A 22,627-nucleotide genomic window follows, 5' to 3' on the forward strand; every position below is an offset into this window, starting at 1 on the left:
GGGTTACACTAGTAGTATAGGGGCCTAACATGCCCCTCTCATTCAAAAAGCGTTGTCCTCAACGCTTGAGTAGTTCTTGATGCTTCTGTATAAAATTCTTGTCCTCCCATGTGGAATCTTCAGCGGGTAAGTTCTTCCACTCGATGAGATACTCTAAAATTGATCGATTTCGTAGCTGTCGGGTTCTTGTTTCTATGACTGCTCCAAGTTCCAATATGATTTTTCCTTCTTCTTCAATTTCTGGCAATATTGTTTGAATTGGGATCTTTTGCAACTTTTGAATAAATGGCCATACTTCTTCGTCCTTCTTCCATTCATCCCTTGCTTCGTTTATCCAATCTGGTTGGATAATAGAAATAGCACAAAACAATGCTTCCACATCCTCATCCTTGAAGAGTCTTCCCATTCGGTAAGGTCACCATTTTTTAAGTGCATGTAGTATTGCCAGCATTTCCTTCTCATAAATAGCTTGCTTGAGATGTAGCAGTAAAAATACCCAATCACCTACATCAAAACATTTTTCACTACGATGTTGATCTACCTGTTGTTTCGTTTGATTTTGCACTGAAGTGGTGTTATCCTTTAAAAGTTGGAGAACTTGTTGTTGATGCTCGATGTGATCTTTCTCTGATTGAACCTTTTTCTTCTTGATCTATCCTTCTATCTCTAGATTTTGAGGAGTGGTAATTTCTTCCAATCCTTTACAAGATATGGTCGGATTTATTTCTTGATGCTCGATGTGATCTTTCACTTCTTGAACATTTTTCTTCTTGATATGTCCTTCTATCTTGATAGTTTGAAGAGTGGTAATTTCGACCAATGAATTACAAGATATGGTTGGATTAATTTCTTCTTTCTCGATGTTATCTTTCACTTCTTTCACCTTTTTCTTCTTGATATGTCCTTCTATCTTGATAGTTTGAGGAGTGGTAATTTCGACCAATGAATTACAAGATATGGTTGGGTTCATTTGTTCTTTCTCAATGTGATCTTTCACTTCTTGCACCTTTTTCTTCTTGATATGTCCTTCTATCTTGAGAGTTTGAGGATTGGTAATTCTTGCCAATGCCTTACAAGATATGGTCTGATTCATTTCTTCTTTCTTTGGGGTGGGGTCCTGGCGTATATCTTCTTCTTTCGATGTTTTTTGATCTTTTTCTTCCTCCTCTTCATATTCTATGTAAAATAATTTCCTCTCAGCACACTTATGACCTTTAGTGCATTTGCTATCACAATTGTAACAAAGCCCTTTTTTTCTCTTTTCTTCCAATTGTTGTGGTGTAACCCTTGTAGGTTGTGGAAGGCTAGGAGAAACAGCACTTCCACCTTTATAGTTGTGAGGGGTATGCTTCTTGGTTTCCATAACTTTTCTTTCCACTATGTCACAAAGCCCTTTTACTCTTTCCAATTGTTGTGGTGTTGCTCTAAAGAAGGTGTTGCTCTTTGTATCCTCATAATGTGCTATCATTTCCTCCGTGAAAATTGACCACGTAATAAGTTTTTTACAAGAACAAAGCCCTTTATACCATAAAAATTGATCCGGTTCTAAATATGAAGATTCAATACATACCTTTTGTAACAGTGGTACACCATGTAGGTCAAAATATTGCTCCATCTGAAGTACCCAATTTACCAGATCCTTGCCATCAAACTTCCTCATCTTGCTTTTTCTTGATTTTAGGAGCTCGATCTTGAAATGACTGTAACTCTGTACTTTTGGATCTTTAGGTTCTGAAATTGCAACCTGTAGTAGCCCTCTGTGTGCTCTTTCCAATGACACAAGTCTGACTCAAATTGGATTCTCCAAGGAAGAGGTATGCGAAATCTCCCACAGTGACTTGATTATAGACTAGTTCAGTAGAGTGAACTTGTATGAGGTGCCACGAGTCACTGTTTCAACCTTTGGATATGAAAAATGCATACAAGAAACTACACTCCGTTCTCTTTCTGTACCTTCTTATGAAATTTCAATCTGATCCTCAGAGAGAAAGTTATGACAATTTTCCCCAGGTCACCTGTTTGGAATGTAATTCAGGAGTCTGCAAAAAGACCAACTTCCTCAGATCATATCTCCGCAAATATAGCGCGAAAAGTTCGAAAATTCGGACCCGAGGTTCAGCGCGATTTCTTCTCAAATGGGTTTTTTTTTGCAACTTCTGATACATCTCAGAAAAAAAGTTATAGCAAAAATGCCACGATGACCTGTTTGGAGCAGCGAAACCATAGAATCCAAAGCTCTGATACCAAATGTTATGAAACCAGCGCAAGAAAAGATAGAAAAGATAGATCAATGCCTTAGAATTCAGCCTCTTCGAGGGGGCAACCTCCTTTACATTACATAAATTAACAATTCTTGGATGATACAAATGAAAAGACCTCCTTTCTATATATAGGAGTCTAAGGGGTCATAACATAATCAGAGCCGACATAACAATAATAATGTAAGGGCACAATAATAACAATAGTGGGCTTCTATGTGGCACAATAATACCAATATGGGCACTACATGGGTACATCAATATAATAAGTGGGTTGTACTAATAACAATAAGAGGTTATACTAGTAGTATAGGGGCCTAACAGAGCATGGGGGTGGGGCGAGAGGTGAGGGGGGCTAGGTGGGACATGGGCGGGGGGGCCTGGTGGGGCATGGGGGTGGGGCGAGAGGTGAGGGGGCTGGGTGGGGCATGGCCAGGGGGCATGGGGTTGGGGAGAGAGGTGAGGGGGAACAGGGGGTGCTGAGGCATGGGCGGCGGGGTCGAGAGGTGTGGGGGATGGGGCATGCGGGTGGGAAGAGAGGTGAGGAGGGGGGTGAGGTATGGGCAGCGGGGTCAAGAGGTGAGAGGGGCCGGGTGATGAGGGAAGTGGGCATGTGGGTGGAGTGAGAGGTGAGGGGGGTCGGGTGGGACATGGCGGTGGGGAGAGAGGTGAGGGAAGGGAGGGGTAGGGAAAGGGCAGGGGAGGGAGAGAGCAATGGGGGTGGCAGATGGGGTAGGGCGTAGGTTGATGGGAAGGGGTAGGAGGGAGAGGAGGGGCGAGAGGTGATGGGGGTCGGGGAGAGTGCATGGGGAAGGGGAAGGGGTAACGGGGGGGTAAGGCATAGGTTGATGGGAAGGGGTAGGGGGATGAGGGGTTAGGGTAAAGGGGTGCGGGAAGGGGGACGGTAGAGGAAGGGGAGGGGGGGTTAAGGGGGGAGTGGAGAAGGGAGGTAGGAAAAGGGGGGTTGGAAGGGGAAAGGGAAAGAGGGAGAGAGGGGGGGGGGGGTCAAGGGGGAGGAGAGGGAGGTGGAGGGGGGTTAAGGGCAGGGAGGCGAGGGGTCGGAGTGAGGGGTGGAAAGGGTGTGGGGGGAAGGAGGGGGTGGATGTGGGTGGAGTAGGGCGCAAGGTGGTGGGTGAGGGGAGCGCACGTTTGGGGGGAGGTGGGGGCACATGGGTGGAGAGAGTGGCGGGCAGGACGTGCAGGTGAGGCGGGTGGCTGTGAGGGAAGAGGATCAGTTGCAGCGTCCTCGCGCGTTCGCTCCCGCGCACCCCTATCGCCCACACCCACCTTGCTCGCCCGCCCCCACCCGCCCGGCTGTCCACCCAGCCCCGCCGTCCCTCACCCGACCTCCCACCCGCCCATCGACCCACTCGCCCACCCGTTAGGGGTGGCTGGGCGATTCTGATTATACAAATAAAAAATTTATGATATATTTTCGTTGTTAATTTAAGTTAATATGTTTTTGTTATTTACTGATTTATGTGTTTCTATTTTTCAGGAAAATGGCATCAAAGAAAATTTCTGTGAATCTTTCTGGACCAAAGACTCTTAAAGGTGTATCTTCAAAAAACATTGGTGAATGAACTCCACCTGAGCTCATGGCTACAAATCTTTCAAGTGCCTCAAGTGATAAGAAGATAATTTCAGACTAGAAGAATTCAAAAGAGGTGAAATTTCCATCAAGAGTCTGGTATGTGAAAGAAAGAGAAAGCACAAATGTGAATATATATCTATATATTGATATACCCAATGATAATGTAAATTTTGAGGTGATGGGAAGAGTCATAGATATGTGTTCGGTACCGAACACTGAAGTTGTTTACGTACTTGCAAATGCTTGTAGAAATTTTGAATAATATGACACATATTCACAGAGATTATCCTGATTATACACTTATAAGCAGAACATGCATAATACATAACCTCCTCTACGTTGATCATCAATTTACAGAAGCAGAAACATTCACAAGCGCACATAGAAGCATCAATCACACATATCAACACAGTATTTTCCCGGGGAAAGCATCTCGCTAAAAACCCCGACTATCTGTATATTATATTGATTGAATCATGTAACAATACATAGTACAATACTCATCCCAAGTACTCAGTACTATCTCCTCATGCTACACACAATACAGCTCAGATTTGATCTCCAAATCTCCCCCGCTGCTTGCCTGCCTCCACTGCTCAATGCTTGCTCAAGAATTGATGAGAATGGTTTACCAAACTCGTATTTGACCTGCAAATAATCACTCACATTGTGTTGGACGTGAGCACATGCTACAATTCTTGGTATTGGCCAATTCATTGGCATACTCAATCCCTCTGATTGTGCAAATCATCATGCATAGCTATAGTCACAACTGATAGCAATCTGATCCTCTAACACCTGTCCCTGTTGAACTGAACATGCACTGACATGCAACTGAGTTAACTGATGTATTCTATAGTTGCATTATGAGTTAATAACTTGTGAATTAATTAATAACTAATTCACCCAACTCATCTCTAGTCTATTGATCAGTTAGACTAAATACAACTAGTTTAACAAAGTTAAACTGAACAAAACTCCATCAACTACACCTCCAGTCCACTAAAATAAACTCACTTGAGTTCTAATTGAAGTCCTGCATGCAAATATTAGTCATCCCATAGGTAACCACGTATTTCTTTCTGGGATCTGCATGTACCACATCCGTAGCTCATCCTGAAGTGCTCCAAGAGAATAAGATCAAGTTTATAGTCCAAATATTATTATGAGACAATAATATTTGACTTTTCTTTTTTTGACAGCCAGTCTAAAAATAGACTTTGATCACTCATACTGTGATCACTCCTGCTGTGGTCACTCCTGCTGTGATCATCCCTGCTGGGATCCAAAAATAGAACTTGTGCCATAATTTGCTTGCGGGCCCACTTAGTGAAGGTGACTCTTTTCACTAAGCTCCATCATCTTGTTGCATTCTCAACAAGCATTTCTTGTTGCACACTTTTCAACAATGCTCCCAAATCACATGAAAGGATTAAATACTGACTATCATATTCATTATATGACACGAGACAGGTATCTACAAAGTTGTGTAAACAAATCGTAAATGAGATGACACAAAACATCGTAAGTATTGTTATTAATATTTGTATTTTGCGTTCTTGAAAGTGTCTCGCTATATTTTTTAACTTTGATTTTATTGACATATGATATTTTGTTTGCAAAATTTTGTTGAAAGTTGTTCAATTAGGTTAGGAGGCATTCATTTCATAGAGCATGATATCATGAAAATTGTTAGCAATTTCTACTTAGTGTCAGAAGAAGATATGGAAAATAAGAAAAATGTAGTAATTGATGATGCTACAAAACTACATCCAAAGAATCAGAAGAAAAATGCCTCTAGTAGATAAATCTAGCAAGGGTAAACAAGTTACCTTTGAGGACGATGAAGTTGAAACTGATAGTGAAGCATATGTTGCCATTATTGAAGATGACATTGGAACTGAGAAAAGTCGTAAAAGACCAAAACTAACAATGCCCAAGAATAAATCTGTTGAGAATGTTATGACGAAAAAAAATGAAGTTGAAGATTTTGAATTAGTCATTACCAGCAGTCAAGAACCTAGTGAAATTTCAAAAGAAAGCAGAGAAATCATTACACTAGGAGCTGATTTAGATGATGGCATTATCAAAACAAAACAAAATGCCATTCGACAGAATTTGACAAAGAGAAACTTAATTGATGGTGGTCGTACATTTCAGCTTAATGTCAGACAAACCTATAAGGCAAGTGAAGGACAATGCCAATATCAAGTCAGAAAGCCACATCATCTGCATGTTCACAACTTGAAGAAATTGATGAGGTACAATCCATATGCTCATGTGGTTAGTTATGTGCTTCTTGTTGATCCACTTCAAGTTCCCAACAAAGAAGCATTTGATAAGTCAAAATGTTTTGAATAAAATTATTATGTGCTTTGGGGGAACCATTCTGTAGAAGCTCAAAGACAATTGATGGAGGAATATCCTAATAACCCACATTTTGAAATAATGAAATGTATCATTTATGCTGGTTTAAATGAAACAAAAGCAAAGTTAGTGGCATGGGATCATAATTCAGATAATGAATATAGGATGTCTATGACTTTCATCCAAAGGGTTAGATTTATTCATAGTGAATTTCAAGAAAAATGTGGTGGGAATAGGATAAATGTTACTGCAGATTTCCGAAATGAATGTTGTATGGAAATAGGCTATCAAATTGAAGAGAAAACCAATTCAAAAGGTGGAAAATGCAACAAAAATAGTGATTTATTCAGAGGTGTTGATAACATTTTCCAATTGGCATTTAGAACTGGAGATGTTTGGAAGTTGATTGATGAGATTTTTAGCATGTGGGAAGACATTGGCTTTAAAAACCAGAGGGTCAAAAAGTCTAAGCCATTGATATGTAGCAACAGTAAATCAGCTCCTGAGCTGAAGCAACTTCTAGACGATATGACTATCACGCCTTGGAGGGCGATGCAAGGATTGAAAGATGAAAAAATTGTCAAAACAATATTATATCGTGCGAGGTCAAGGGAATTATCATTGGAGGAAATGTCTGAAGAATTTCAAAAATAAATTTGCTAAATTATTTTTATTTATTTCTAGACTATAGTTATCTTTTAAATAAAATATGTTGTTCTTGGTAGTATTTGTTATACATATCATTATATTAACTTTTTCTTGCTTTATCTATGCAGTCACAAAGTTTACATGAAAATTCAAGAACAAATGGTTAGATTGTTGAATAAAGATAGTTGGGATGATGTTGTACGCAACTATCCAGATTCAAGTTCTACATCAACATTAAAAGCTTTCTATCTTGCATTTAAAAAGGTATCTTGATTTATACATTCATTTTTATTCATATGTGTACTATTTTTAATTTAAAACTTACACATATATTTGTTTATTTGATAAAAGATGAGGAAGGAATATAATGGAGCACCAAACAGTTTCAAAACTTTTATTGAAAAAATAAAGATCGAAAGACTGAGGAAGCAATGTATTAAGAATGTTGAACTTGATCCAACTCTTAATAATTTCATTTGGAATGGGCTAGACACTATTCAATATCAAGTAATACAAGGCGACTGTGAAGACATTGCTAAACTCATACCAAAAAGGGATTATGCCCTAGTTATTGCAGATATTCCCCATGGTTTCAATATTTCAAACATTTACTATGATAGTGATCCTTATACTTATCAAGCCTTTAATAAAGTGGTTGCGGGATTTGTAGAAGTGACGTCATCACCATTATGGAGATTTGTGACATTTCATTCAGACACACAATTGGCAATGATATTGTCAAGCTTCAAGGGGAAAACAAATTCAAGGATGCAGATTACATGGTAATACGTTTAAAATGTATATTTGATTAATGTTGAAAAAATCATTTATGTACAAGTTAATTGAACTTTTAATATTTCATGTTACGGGCAAAAGTCAAATCTTCTTAACAATGAAGATCAACAATTTATAAATGACTGTGAGTTCATGCATATTGATAGTTAGACAAAAGATGATAACCATATGTTTATGATTTTTAATCGGGTGGACAGAAAGAGTCATAGCCAAATACTGACTTATGATGTTGTTGTGAAAAAACTAACATATGAAGACAAAAAAACAAAAGAAGAGATAGTTAACATTTAACAAAAACCACAATTATTGATTAACTATCTTATAGACATGTTCAAATGAAGGAGAATGGGTTCTGTATTTATTTTCTGGCTCATGTAAGTTTTATTATATGGAATTGAATTTCAATATGTTCTTTTTTAATTAATATGTCATTGTACTAATTTACTTCATTATTTCTTTTGTGCTTGATAATTAGGTATAACACTAGCATGCTGCCTTCAAAAAAGAAGAAATTGCATTGCAATTGAGAAAGATACATTACAGTGCAATTTCATTCAGCAAAGAATTAATGCTCTTCAATTTCTTCCAAATGGAATGCAAGAAATTGGTTTGAAGAAAGGGGACTTTAGTGAATCACGTGTGGCAAAAAATGCAAAGGAACCTTAACCACCATTACATGGAATGTTTGGAAAGACATACATTAGGAGATTCGCAGACATCAAAGATCCATTAGAAGAGGAAAATGAGCAAAAGGAAGCAAAAAATATTGTGGAAGAAGACAATGATGAAACTCTGGAGGACGAAGAGTTTGGATTACGTGACATTGTTGATTAAATTTAAGTTATGCTTGGAAATCAAGCTTCGCAATGTTTTGATTTTGACATTTTATGAGAAGAATAAACAATCAATTAAATTTGTTATGCGTTCAATATTTGTAATAGGTGATTTTCGCATTAATTTTTAAGTTTATCATTATTTTTTGAAAAAAAAAAAGTGATTATTATTATTTTTTTTGACATAAAATTCATAAAAAAATACTATTATTTAACCATTTTTAGTTAAAATTTTCGTATAAAAATTATGATTTTGACATGTCAATTCTAGCAAAAAAATTATCAAAACGTGTAGTTTTTTTGTTATATTTATGTTAAAAATGGTTATTTTTATGTCCATTATTAAAAAATATTGTTTTTTAGAAACAATTATTTCATGTGGATTGAAAATTTAATTAATGATGTATAAATATGTAGATTATCTAAAATTCAAAATACCAACTTTCTAATTTAAAAATGCAAAACAATAAAAACCTCACTACAAAAAAAATTAAAATAAAAATAAAAAACAAGAAAATATGAAGAAAACGACCACTTCAAAAACTATCAAATTTAGAAAATAATTATTTATATTTCATACACTAGAAAATTTCAAGTCAAAAAATAGGTCTTTTAAAAAAAGGGTGTGATGCAGAATACTCACTTTTTTAAATCAGCATGAAAATTACTACCATTCTAAAACGTAATTTAAGTTCTTTTGTTTGTATTTGATGGCTAACAAATCTGGTAGGTGTGAGGATTTATTATCAGAAGTTATCCTCAGAATGTAATCTTTTCAAGAATAATAAGGTAAAATGTTTGTATTTGATTATTATTTTTATTTGATAAATAGAGAAAATAGAAATTTAAAGTGTAAATGTGATATTAATTTGTGCATAGTCATATAAATTAAATAAGTCATAGATTGGTATTAATCCATAATAAGTATCAAAACACTTTTTTTTAGATGGATAAATTCATAGTGTAAATGTTAATAATAAGTTATGTTTATAAATTTTATAATTTTTGAATGTTTATTTCCACAATTGTTAGTTATGGTGTAGAAGCTATTTTTGGGGAAAATTGTGTCATGAAGATGTGAGATGTGAAGCGTTTGACCTTTCGGGTGAACACTCTTCACCCATTACCAGGTCTGACGATGAGTGAAGTGTTCACCTGAAACGTTAGACATTTCACATCTTCATCACATAGTTTTCTCTGTAAATTACTTCTACACCAAATTTTATAATTATAAGATAAAATGGTAATATTTGATTATTATTTTTATTTGATAAAGTGTAAATGTAATATTAATTTAGGCATAGTCATATAAATTAAATAATCTATATATATTGATAGGCATTAATCCATAATAAGCATCAAAATGCTTCGTTAGAGATTTTCGGAATAGCACTCTGTAATATGTGATATGGTATTGTCCCTAGTGAAGCCCCATGCACAACCAATGGCACATTCTTGACTCTAAGGACTCCCTTTGGCGCGACCAAAAAAGGCTCAAAGATCGGATGGAGAACCTCAGGGTCACATGGCACATATGAAGTCACATGTTCAGGATGCTTTCCATGACCCAGTGAGGGGGGTAATGTTGCTCAAGATCCAAATAATGTTAATGTGTAATGAGGCAAGTGAGTTACATTTTGTTTTTTGGGCACTTTTGGGCCATAGATATTTGGTCTTATAGCTTTGTCTTCTTGATATGGAAGTTCTTTTGTTTGTATTTGATGACCAACAAATCTAGTAAGGGTGAGGCTTTAGTTATAAGAAGTTCTTCCCACAATGTAGTCTTTTCAAGAATTATAGAAATATTTGACTTAAAAAAAAATTTCTTATTTGAAAGATAAAAATTCTTATAAATTTCTCTTTTTACCCCTTTTGGGGAAAAGAGATAAGTTGAAAGTGTAAATGTTAATAATAAATTATGTTGATAAATTTTATAATAATAAGATAAAAGGTTAATATTTGATTATTATTTTTATTTGATAAATAGAGAATATAGAAATTTAAAGTGTAAATGTGATATTCATTTGTGCATGGTCATATAAATTAAATAAGTCATATATCCTCATTAATCCATAATAAGCATCAAAACACTTTGTTTTACCTTTTTTTTTAAATGGATAATTTGTTAGTGTAAATGTTAATAATAAGTTATGTTTATAAATTTTATAATTTTTTAATGTATATTTCTAATGTTTGACCTTTCGGGCGAACACTTCACCCATCATCAAGGGGACAAGAAGCTTCTTGTCCTTGATGATGGTGAAGTGTTCACCCAGAACTCGGACATTTCACATATTCATCACATAGTTTTCTTTGAAAATCCACCCATCATCAGGGGGACAAGAAGCTTCTTGTCCTTGATGATGGTGAAGTGTTCACCCAGAACTCGGACATTTCACATATTCATCACATAGTTTTCTTTGAAAATCCACCCATCATCAAGGGGACAAGAAGCTTCTTGTCCTTGATGATGGTGAAGTGTTCACCCAGAACTCGGACGTTTCACATATTCATCACATAGTTTTCTTTGAAAATCCTCATTTTTACAGCCTGACTAACAACTATAGAAATATATATTCAAAAATTATAAAATTGATCAACATAACTTATTATTGACATTTTATTATCTCTAATGATGGGTGAAGTGTTCACCTAAAAAGTCGGACTTCTCACATCTTCATCACATAATTTTCTCCTTCTTCACCAAATTTTATAATTAAAAGATAAAATGTTAATATCTGATTATTATTTTTATTTGATAAAAGAGCATCAGTGCAAATTTAAAGTGTAAATGTAATATTGATTTATGCCTAGTCGTATAAATTAAATAATCAATAAATATTGATAGTCATTAATCCATAATAAGCATTAAAACACTTATTTCATTATACATCTCAAATTATTAAAATTAATAATAAATAAATAATTATAAGAATTAACCAAATGATAACTTTATTTAAAATTATTATTATACTTATGAATGATAAAAAGAATAAATATGTAAGTTAAACACACACATATATAAAGAGATAACAAGATTCTTAAAAATGGAGATTCACTCTCACTTTATCATAGATATTTTTAATATGTAAATCATTTTTGTTACAATATCACAGCTTATCAATATCACATGTCTAACAAATCATAACTCATTTCATATCACACTTGTAGCATATGAAGTGAGTTATGGCTTTTTGGGCGTGTGGTCTTGATAAGTCATGGAATTGTAACAAAATCTATTTACAAATTAAGAACTTACATGGTAAGGTAGGGTGAATGTCCATATTGTTAAATACTTTTTTTAAATGTATATTATGTTTAATTTATATATTAATTTATTTTGTCAACACTGACAGGATAAAATTTACTCCTTAGAGAAGGGGAGTCTGATTGGGGAATCTGATTTTCCCATTTCAGATTGAATTCCATGGAAATAAAAAGATCGAAGAACATAAACTCTGTAATAATTTTAGTTGAGAAAATGAATTCGATAATGTTACAATTATCTTAAACAAGACCTCGGAGAAAACATTCGTTGTATAAGAGGAATTAGTTTTCTAGCACAAGGTTCAATGGACATAGGAAAATCAAAGGGATATAATCCCTGAATTAGACATCAAATGTGCTTTGGAATCAAAAAGCCAGGTCTAAGATGGGAAGCAGGTTTGTCATGTGTGATGCATCAAGAGTAAGATTGAAAGCTTAATTAAGGAAGGGGAAGGAATTCAGATATTTACACAATCTCTTGGGCTTGCCTTGTAAATAACAAGGGCACTACACTAAAAATGTTCCAGAATTTTGGGCTGAGAATCTATATATAACGTTGAGGTATACTGCATCTTTAACTTTTGGTAGATGGCACTTAGATGGGGTGAAAGTCCAGTTCCGGTGTCATGATAAATATTTTCAATTTCTATTTCAATACAAAAAACAATTATTAAACTTAAACATCCTTATCTTAAACCAAAGTAATGACACGTCAGAATAAATGAAATTCCTTTGAATTTACAAATTTGGACTTCTTGAAGTTGTTTATATAAAAAGAAATGTGATTCGACAAACGTCATAAATTTTGGCTTCTTGCCACTCATACATTTTACAGGGTGTTTTTATAAATATTTTCAGTCTCCACCGGTAAATATAACTTACTATTTAAATCTTCTCTCGTTTCCAATGAAAAAAATGAATTCCAAGAGGAAATGGTATTTCCATTAGAAAAGTATTACAGTGAGCTTCTTGCTAATGATACAGCAATTAAAGGATCAAATGTACTGAAAGAGCACTGTTAATATTGCAATGGAACAGAAGTGCAGGACTGTACAAATTCTGCAATGGCAAATATACTACATCACTGCAGTAAAGAATTTGCAAAGGAACAAAGAAGCAAGAGACATGTCTGCATCAAATCTGTAAAGTACATTCTTAAGCAAGTTTTCAAGGAAGATTTCCATCTCATCATCTTCTCAATTTATGCTTTGATACCCATCTACTTGGCCGAAGAAAATGCTCAGACTAGATGGTAACCTATTCCCTCAAAATTATTACAGATTTGCAACTTCAGAAACTTCAAATATGGCAACCTCTCCAACAGAGGGTGCTGCTTTTAAATGCCAGCAGTTGTAAATGTTGCCGTTTTAAGATGCTCAAATTTGCAATACAATTTGACTGGCTGACATGAAATCTGTAGCTTCTTTGTGGTCTGCGTATCCTGAGAATACAGTGTTGACAACCATAAATGCCTGCTATCCAACTAGGCTTCCATTGTGCCCCCTTCAATTTCTGACCTTATTTCACCCAAGTTTAAAGTTACAATTTATAGCCAGCTCATCGAGATTTACACCACTTAAACTCCAAACACTGTTTTGCACATTGGGTTCCAGACTTGATGAAGGACTTTTCCCTAAATCATACTCTACTCGATCAAGTAAGATTGGAACCATACTCTACTCATTTTTAGGAGCTCACATATCCATAGCGTATGTCTAGAGGCAAATTCAGTGTAGGGCACATCTACAGCCGGGGAAAGCTCAAACTGACTAGAAATTCTGACAGAACCTCTTATGGCAGTGACAAACTTTAGGCATCTAAATAAATCATGATCTAGGAAAAACCTTTGGCTATGTCCATTAAAATGCAATCCACATCTATATGGATTTTTTCAAAGCATTATAGCTCCATTTTAGCCGCTGATAGAGCTTTCTATCAACCTATATGATCGATCAATCTATATAGATTTCTTCAAAGCATTATAACTCTATTTGAGTTATTGATAGAGCTTTAGGTAAACAGTAAAGCAGCTGAAAAGATGACTCAACATCTTTCATTAAGGATAAAAAATTATCCATTTGTGTGTTTAAGGCTTATAGCCAAAGGCAAGTCTTTACACTCATTCATAAATTTCTTAAAATCATAATAATTTTAGAAATCCAAAATGTTAAACAATGTCCACCCTGCATCTATACAGATCACTAATTGTGTCTCAGGATCTCTTGCCCTCCTAGATTGGATCAGATCTCTAACTAGAGAATAGTACTTTGCTCTCTTTACCATCCCTAAATTTCTGTCTCACTATCTCTTGCCCTCCTTGCTTGGCTTGAGAATTGTACTTTGCTATCTTTTACCATCCGTAAATCCCTGTCTCAGGATCTCTTGCCCCTTGTTTGGTTCGGATCTCTAGTCACAAAATAGTACTTTGCTATCTTTAGCATTCCTTAAATTACGGCATAGACTTTTGTCGCTAAATCTAAAATTGTTTTCACATTACAAGTCTGAATTAGTATAATTTAGAGAAACTTTGAACCCAATCACAGCATAAGAAGCTTTACTAACCCTGTAAGTGTTGTGTTGTAGACCATATTGAAAGGCGTTTCCCCATAGTCGTGCACTCGATATCCTTCAATTATTCGATGTTCCGCCTGCTGCTGCCCACAACATACTTTATCACTGACCCTTCAAACCCAGAGGCTAGGAAGTGTAGAAAATCTTGAAGCCATGCTTGGGTGCCATGCGTTCCATTATCTGATTTGTTTAGAGAGTGCAACAAAGACAGAGGTGATGTGCCTGGGAGAAATCAAGGTAGTGCTTGTCTTCTGTAAGGGAAATTTGCAACTATTTCTTGATGGTCTGCTGGGGGTTTTCTGCAGACCAGACTAGTATCGAGCAGAAGGTTCCGGTTTTGCTCGATTTGGATAACATCATTACTCAGATCGATGATTGGAAACACTTCAAAGTTTTTGTGGGATTGCCTACGAATTTAATGATGAGACCCAAGGGGTTGCTAGTGGCAAGGCAGCCCATAGCAGAGAAAGCAGGGGAAGAAATTTGTGTGCACATAAGGGGGAAAGAGCAGATTCAATCCAGAGAGGCAGATTGGGCGTCCGTGCGAAATACCTAAAAGCATAAACAGTGGTGGGTATATGCTACCGTAGAATCACAAGGTGAATTTGCCCCTACCCCACCTCTCTGTGGTGAAAAGAGGTGTAGCTTCCTGATGGTGAGTATGGACAGTGTCACACAAATATCTATGCGGTTGCAGGAATCAATTTTAATAAAGATACGATACGCAATTAGGTGAGATTGTGACCACAAAGAAGGATACAGGTTCAATGGTGTCAGAATTATAAAAAAATTTCAAGATTCCATAGGTTTGGCACATTTTCCGAGAATCAAAGACTTCTTTGTCAAAATTATCAATCTCTATTTCTCTTCAACTTTTGTGGTGGGAGTGTCCCAGGCCAAGCGATAAATAAAGTCGGGCTGCCACTTCTAGGATTAACAAGCGAGTGTCGGTGAAGTTAAAATATTGCCTCCCTCATTGTGAAGGTTGTCAATTTTTTTCAAGATTTCAAAGCATAGCACATAGTCACATAATTAGAGAGGATGACCTTGGTGCATAATTATCTACATGTACTTTTTTTCAAATTGTGACAAATTAAGGAGTGGTGGCCGGTACCATTAAAGCTTCAAAGAAAATCAGTTGCCACGTGTATCATGAAAATATAGCGGGTGTCGGTGACCAAGTTAGAGGAAAACAAAAAAGGCAATGGAAAATTTAAGTAGGAAATCTTAAACGAATAGTTTTAAAATGTTGTAAATTTGACTGGGAAATAATGGAAATTTGGGTAAGATTTTGGTAAATTTCTGCAAAAGTTTTTAGAAATCTTATTTATTGTTGTCAAGTTTTAAGAATTTGGGTGTTTTTTGGGTTTTTGATGGTGCTGAATCTATTTCCACTATAAAAATAAGGGTGTTTGATGATGTTGAATCTATTTCCACTATCAAAAACAAGATTCAAGCACTCCTACCATCGAATTTTTTAAGAAAAAAATCACAAATTCTTTATCCACGCAAATTTGCTCCCTCTATAGACAAATTCAAATTTAAATCTCTAAACTCGAAAATAAATAAATAAAATGAATATTGCATTTTGATTTTATAAATTTCTTATATTTTGATTTTATAGATTTCATATATATATCACAATTTAAAAATAAAAATATATTAATAAATATAGTTCAATTTTTTTTAAAGTGTAATACATTATTGATGATGATGATGATGATTAACCTCCACTAAGACCAATAGAGTCTATTATATTTTAAGAACAAAAAGAATTTAATTGAGATTCTTCGAAATCTTATTTCTATGATCAAAAAGGAAGGAAATAAGGGCTCCAAGATCACTATAGTTGCACTGGCTTAACAAGTCAATAAGATTGGAAGTGTGACATATGCTAGGGAAATGAGAATGGATGTGAGTAAGAGTCAGACAATCTAAAAGAAAATGTTTTTCATTTTCCACCCTCTTTGTATCCCAAAGCTGAAAGATTCTATCATCCCAAAGAGTCTTGGGAGTAGAACACCAATTGGTTTCACTTAGAAGCTCATGAGAATTAGTTCTTATCCTAGGGATGTTTATTTTTTACTATCCAGCGCCTTATCATCCCAACACTTATCCTTAAGAAGTTATAGTATCTTTGATTTTATCATCTCTATTCAATTCTTTCTAAAATTTTGAAAAATTAAAATTAGGAGTGGTGGCAGTGAAATCAGTAAAATTGAAAAGAAAAATTAGTTATTACAAGTACTTGGAGAATATGGCCGATGTTAGGGAAGGTATAACCAAAAAAAAATTCAAAGAATTTAAATCACTCAAATTGAATATAAGTGAATAAGTTGTAAGTTTATATTTTCTAAATATTTTAAATTTTGGCTATTTTATAAGAATTTGGTAATGCAATTTTTGTTATGAGATTATTGTTTTTAGTTTTTTAAATAAAATATATAAATAGATCCAACATCTTAAAAAAAATACTTGTCACATTTAAATATGTAATTCCAATAAATGTTTTTTTTGTTGAGTATATTTTTTCATATGTTTTGCCCAAAATTTAATTAAAATATTTAAAATAATATATTTGAATTGTTAAATATGTATAGATTAAATCTTCTTAAATTCTTCAAAATTTTAAATTTATTTATAGGTTTAAAAATACATTTTAAAAAATTAAAAATAATAATTTCACTGAAATTTATCTCACTAAATATAAATAAATAAATAAAAATATATATGAAAAAACAATTAACCTTCGCCAATCACAACATAAAAGAAAAAACAATTCAGCTTCATCAATTACAACAACCTCCCCAGGCACAATAATAAAGCACCTGTCTTGGTAGATTTAAAGGAATCAATCAAGCCATAAATATATCCAACGCAACCACATAATTACTGGGTTGATATCAGCATCATTTTTAAAGCCCCAATATCAAATATAAGATCGCTTATCAATATAACCAACAGAAAATCAAGTTAAACATTAATCATCTTCAAGAATATTAATGCTATTTAATAATGATGGTCATAATTATCCAATTAAAAGGGTATCTAGAAAATTTACCCATAAACTAAATAGCTAGTTTATAGTTTAGAATATTTGTGTTCTTTATAGTTTAGAATATTAATGTTCTTTATATAGTGATATTCGTAATTATCCAATCAAAAGGGACATCTTTACAATATAAATGTTCTTTATACAGTGATAATCATTACAATATAAATGTTCTTTATACAGTGATAATCATAATTATCTTGTTAAAAAGAGTTCTTCAAAAAATGCAATTTATCTATAAATTATATAGCTAATTATATAAAATAACAAAATATTCAAAATTAAAAGTTTTAAACCTTAAACACGTACATTTTAATATTGGGAAAGATGAGATATCTCAACATATTTTCATAAAGAATAAAAGTATGAATTCATTGAGAAAATGAGATATCTCAACATATTTTCATAAAGCATAGAAGTATTAGTTGAGTATTGAATGTACAAAGCTCCCCACTCACCAAAGGAGATCAAATGTTATTTAAAATAATGAAGACTAGAATAATGATGACTTGCCATCACAATTACATGGTCGACCTCCATTACAATTATTTGGCCATCACAAATATGGCATCAACTTCCATCACAGCTAAACAAGCACAATTAGAAATTGCAATGCAAATTTGAAATGACCAAGCCAAATAACAAAGTAGCAAACATGCAAATCACCAAAAATTTGAAAATAGAGCAAATTTGAAACTACCATGTAAATTAAAATGGCCAAGTCAAATAGCAAGGATAGTACACACTTGGCCACTATTACTGTGAATGAAAAATGCTATCCATTAAATTTTAAAATGCTCTAAATTGTATTTTTAATTTAATTGTATCCTCCTTTGACAACGTTGAAGACAAATTTCTTTTATAAAGGCGAATATGGCTAGGGTTCCTGTCTTTAGAGGCTAATCCACCATTGTCAACTTCCAGCTCCTCTTCATTGCCCAGAATACTTTTTTGTGGTGTGATCTAGTGAAGCTCCAACTCGATCATACCGTCCACGATGGTCTCAGGGTCAACAATTTGCAAGCTCTTAAATGTCCCAGATATGGAGTACCTCAACCCTGCGCACAATGATCTTTGTAGATTTGTTCTTAATCATGGAAATCTGAAGTGTGAGGATCACTTTCATGTGGTTTTTCATAGTTATCTTCTCTTCCATGCTAATTTGGATGCCATAAGGAAAGGGTAGCGAGAGTCTCAAACCGCTGGTGGTTTACTTCTTTGGTAGTTGGAGCAGAGGATGGGGACTGGGTTAAGTGGTTGTCAAGAGTTCTTTTGCCAAGGGTTCTTAATCCCTTTCTTCTTTCCAAGATGAATGTAGAGCATTTTGTTTTGCTAGACTTGATGTATAGTCAATGTCTAAGCCATGATCTGGTAATGGATCATGGGGAAGAATTTCAAATTTTTTTGAAGACCCTAAACGGGAAATCAATCCTCATAGGAGCTCAACCAGTACAGCTAGTTTCATATTTGAAATAAAATGTACAGGAAAAAATGGGGTTGCCAACAAATGTTCAGAACCTAATTTATGAGGGAAATTTATTGTAGGATATCATCAAATTGAAAAAGTATGTCATCGATCACAATTCTACAATCATCATAAATTTGAGATTACGAGGTGGAGCGCCAGGATCAACATTTCACATGGAACAAATTTTGCGGTTAATGGTCCAATTTCTTTTAAGGATGCAGTGAGAGGGAAAGTTGCCACACAAGTCCCAAATATGACTATCCCAAGGCCTTATCTAATTGAGAAGATGGAGAAAGCACTAGATATGTCATTAAAATTGACAAAAGTGAGTTGTATTCTCGTTGTTATCCAAGAAAGAGCTTTGATATGTCGATTTAATCGCTTATGGTCCAAGTTTGAAGATCTACATCAATGGATCTACCTCAACTAGACTAAAAATTGTGATATCTACCTATGTGCAAAGGGAAATTTTGTGGTTCAATTTGATAATCAGACAGATCTGGACTATGTCATAAATCGAGGACCATGGTTTTTGGGAAGGGCGAGTCTCTTCACCACTCCATGGTTTCCAAATTTTCATGTCGCGACATTGGTGGTTACAAAGATGTCAGTATGTGTAAGGTTACAAAATCTTCTGCTTCCTTTTTGTCACCATCAAGTTTTAGAAGGCATTGCAAATTCATTACGGAGATTTCAAAAGATAGACCAAGAAAGAATGGATAAAGGTATATTTACTTTTTCCTACATCTGCATGGAGATAGACCTAAGCAAAGGCTACCAAACTGCATCCATCTGACTCATCAAGATTTCAAGTGGACACAGTGGCTAGAATTTGAAAATACTGCATTTAGGTGTCAGATCTTCCATCAGATAGAACACCTATAGAAGTCATGCCCTTAAACAAACAAAAAAGGACAAAGAAGAGATTATAAAAGCCAAAGGGATGGAAATTTCTAGATTTGCCTTCTTCGGATGACAAAGATGAAGAAATGGATTTAGAAGGTACTGGAAATTCATTGGGGAGATTTCTAAAGATAGATCGAGAAAGAATGGATAAAGGTATATTTACTTTTGTCTGCATCTGCATGGATATAGACCTAAGCAAATGGTTGCCAGATCGCATCCATATGATTCATCAATATTTCAAGTGGACTTAGTTTCTAGAATTAAAAATACTGCATTTAGGTGTCAGATCTGCCATCAGACAGAGCACATGTAGAATTCATGCCCTCAAACAAAACAAAAAAGGACAAAGAAGAGATTTTAAAATCCAAAGAGATGGAAATTTCTAGATCTGCCTTCTTCATATGACAAAGATGAAGAAATGGATGAGAGTCTTCAACAACCAGAAGAACAAAATCAACAAGGTTCCCAAGTGGAGGAGGGAGAAGAGAAGTAGAAGGATCTTTATAAGCATGCCAAAAAATCCACTAATTTAGTAGTGATCCAAACTATAAAAACCATGGGTTAAAGTTACATGTAAATAAAGGGACATTATAAAAGGAAAATGTAACACCCTTCTCCCACATCTACCCAAGTAACTGTCCTACTGGGGTAAACATGTGATGAGAAGTTACTATGATATGATTTGACCTCCTAAGTCACGTTAAGGAAGTGGAACCAACGGAAACACACCATACAGACCTTCAATATCAACAATAGGACTCCTAAGAACCACCCCAACCTTTCTGCTAACTAGCCCTTGAGTCCTACTGAGTTTTAAAACTAGTAAATCATTGGATGCTCCCATAATCCTGCATGCCTGCATCGAGGGACTGTTTCTAACATACTTGTGCCAAAGTCTAGGGAATTTAAGGCACTTTTCAAGCTTAGAATTATGGGTGTTGCCCAGAACTTGTTGTAACTTCCGGAATCCATTAAACACATGATGACAAGACTAATAAACCAAAAATGAACTCTGGGACTAGGCCTGGCCATCCCCAACTTGGATTGGCATTCTATCAAACACTAGGCATCAATGCGATCTACAGGTGTAAATGATAGATCTAAGCATAGGGGTCTCATACTTATCTGAGATTTGCTATGAGGAATTGTTCCCTTATCACTTTAGCTATATTTTCATCCATTAGGCCATAGATACATTATTCATTCATATACAAGTAAAACCATGAGGCGAGGCATACATAGCCACTATCTTAGTACATATTCATAACCAGTGTAATAACCACAAAAATACCAAGGAAACAATAGCCATATAATCCACATATAAACTAGTATAATACTCATGAGATAACAAGGAGAAATAACCTCATATTAATGATGCAAAAGCAAACCCAGTATGGGACTACCATGTTCCACCCGACCATAGAATGGCTGAGCCAAATCTCTCTTCATCCATTCACCCTTGTGCCATATTCCAAGCATGAGTGTGGGATCTCATAAAACACATCAATCCAAAACCATCCAGGGCTTCTGTAGGCCAACCAAGTCAACCCATCAAATAGTGGTTCCACCTCACAGTCGGACATCACAAAACCATCATCAAATTGGTCTTTACCCAAGCCTTCGAAGGCTCCAGGGAATTTGTTCCAACCAAGGCTTCCAGCACTAGTAACTCAACCCACAGCTTATTGTGGGCTTCCAGAGCATTTGTCCAACTAAGGCTTCTAGGAACTAGTAACTCAACCCAAGCTAAGGAAACATGAGAACCAACCAGAAAACAAGGAAATAAACCCACAACACCATGGCTATCCAGGAAATGGAAAGTCTAGGCAAATCCACTGTCAATCCGGGAAATCCTCTGTACCAATGACAGATAATGACCGATAAACCACATGCATATGACATGCATGCCAAAAATAGTGAGGAAAACATACATGCAACTCGGTACCTACAAGAAAAACTTGTTGTAGCCATTGATCCCGATGTCCTCTTGCAATTTCCTGCTCTTCCTTTTCCTTCTTGCTCCAAAACTCCAAGTATGCCACACCCTCCAAGAGTGCTCCAAGAAAACTCTAAGTCTCCAAGAGTGTGAGAGAGAGAGAGAAGAATGAGAAAGTTCCAAAACAAAACTGACAAAAGGTTTACACTGGCTAATATTTCCCACTGATCCTCAGAAGCCTTTTTATCAATGAGGCCTCTATTTTCTTCATTTTCCATTATCTTCCTTCATTTTCCTCCTCACATGCAACATGTGACCTTTCACCTTCCTTTTCTCCTAATTTCCATTATTTTCATAAACAAATGTCAGTTAAATATCTCTTGCCTTTCAAAAGCCTTTGTCATTGCCTTTGCCAATTTCCTTTAGCCATAATAACTGAAATGAACACCCATTAGGATGTTTTTCCCACCATTCATCTTGGAATATGTGTCCCATTACCATGGCCTTATATATTTGTACATGGATTTTTTAACCAAGGTTGTTACAGGAAAAATTAAACCAATGTCATGGGACATGTATTCTAAGTTGAATGAGGGGAGACACATTATATTGGGCATCACTTGCGGTTAATTCTTTATTGGCTAAGGAAATTGGCATTGGCATTGGCAAAAGGTAAAGGGAAATAAATGGAAATTAATTCAAGAAATAAAGGAAAATTAGAGAAAAGGAAGATGAAGAGACAATAATATGCATGCATAAGAAATTGAAGAAAAAGGAAAAAGAAAATAAAATAAAAGAAGAGGGAGAACATTCTAAAACTCTATTTTGGACACCCTTGGATATTCTAGCATTCACTTGGAGGAAGGAGACGAAAGCAGAGAGAACACTACAACAAGAGAAGAGAGCACTTGGACACAAGGAAGACACAAGCA

Source organism: Pinus tabuliformis, chromosome 4_2, assembly GCF_031772625.1.
Source record: "Pinus tabuliformis cultivar Carrire ecotype Pingquan chromosome 4_2, CPIR1, whole genome shotgun sequence".
In the NCBI taxonomy this organism is placed as follows: domain Eukaryota; kingdom Viridiplantae; phylum Streptophyta; class Pinopsida; order Pinales; family Pinaceae; genus Pinus; species Pinus tabuliformis.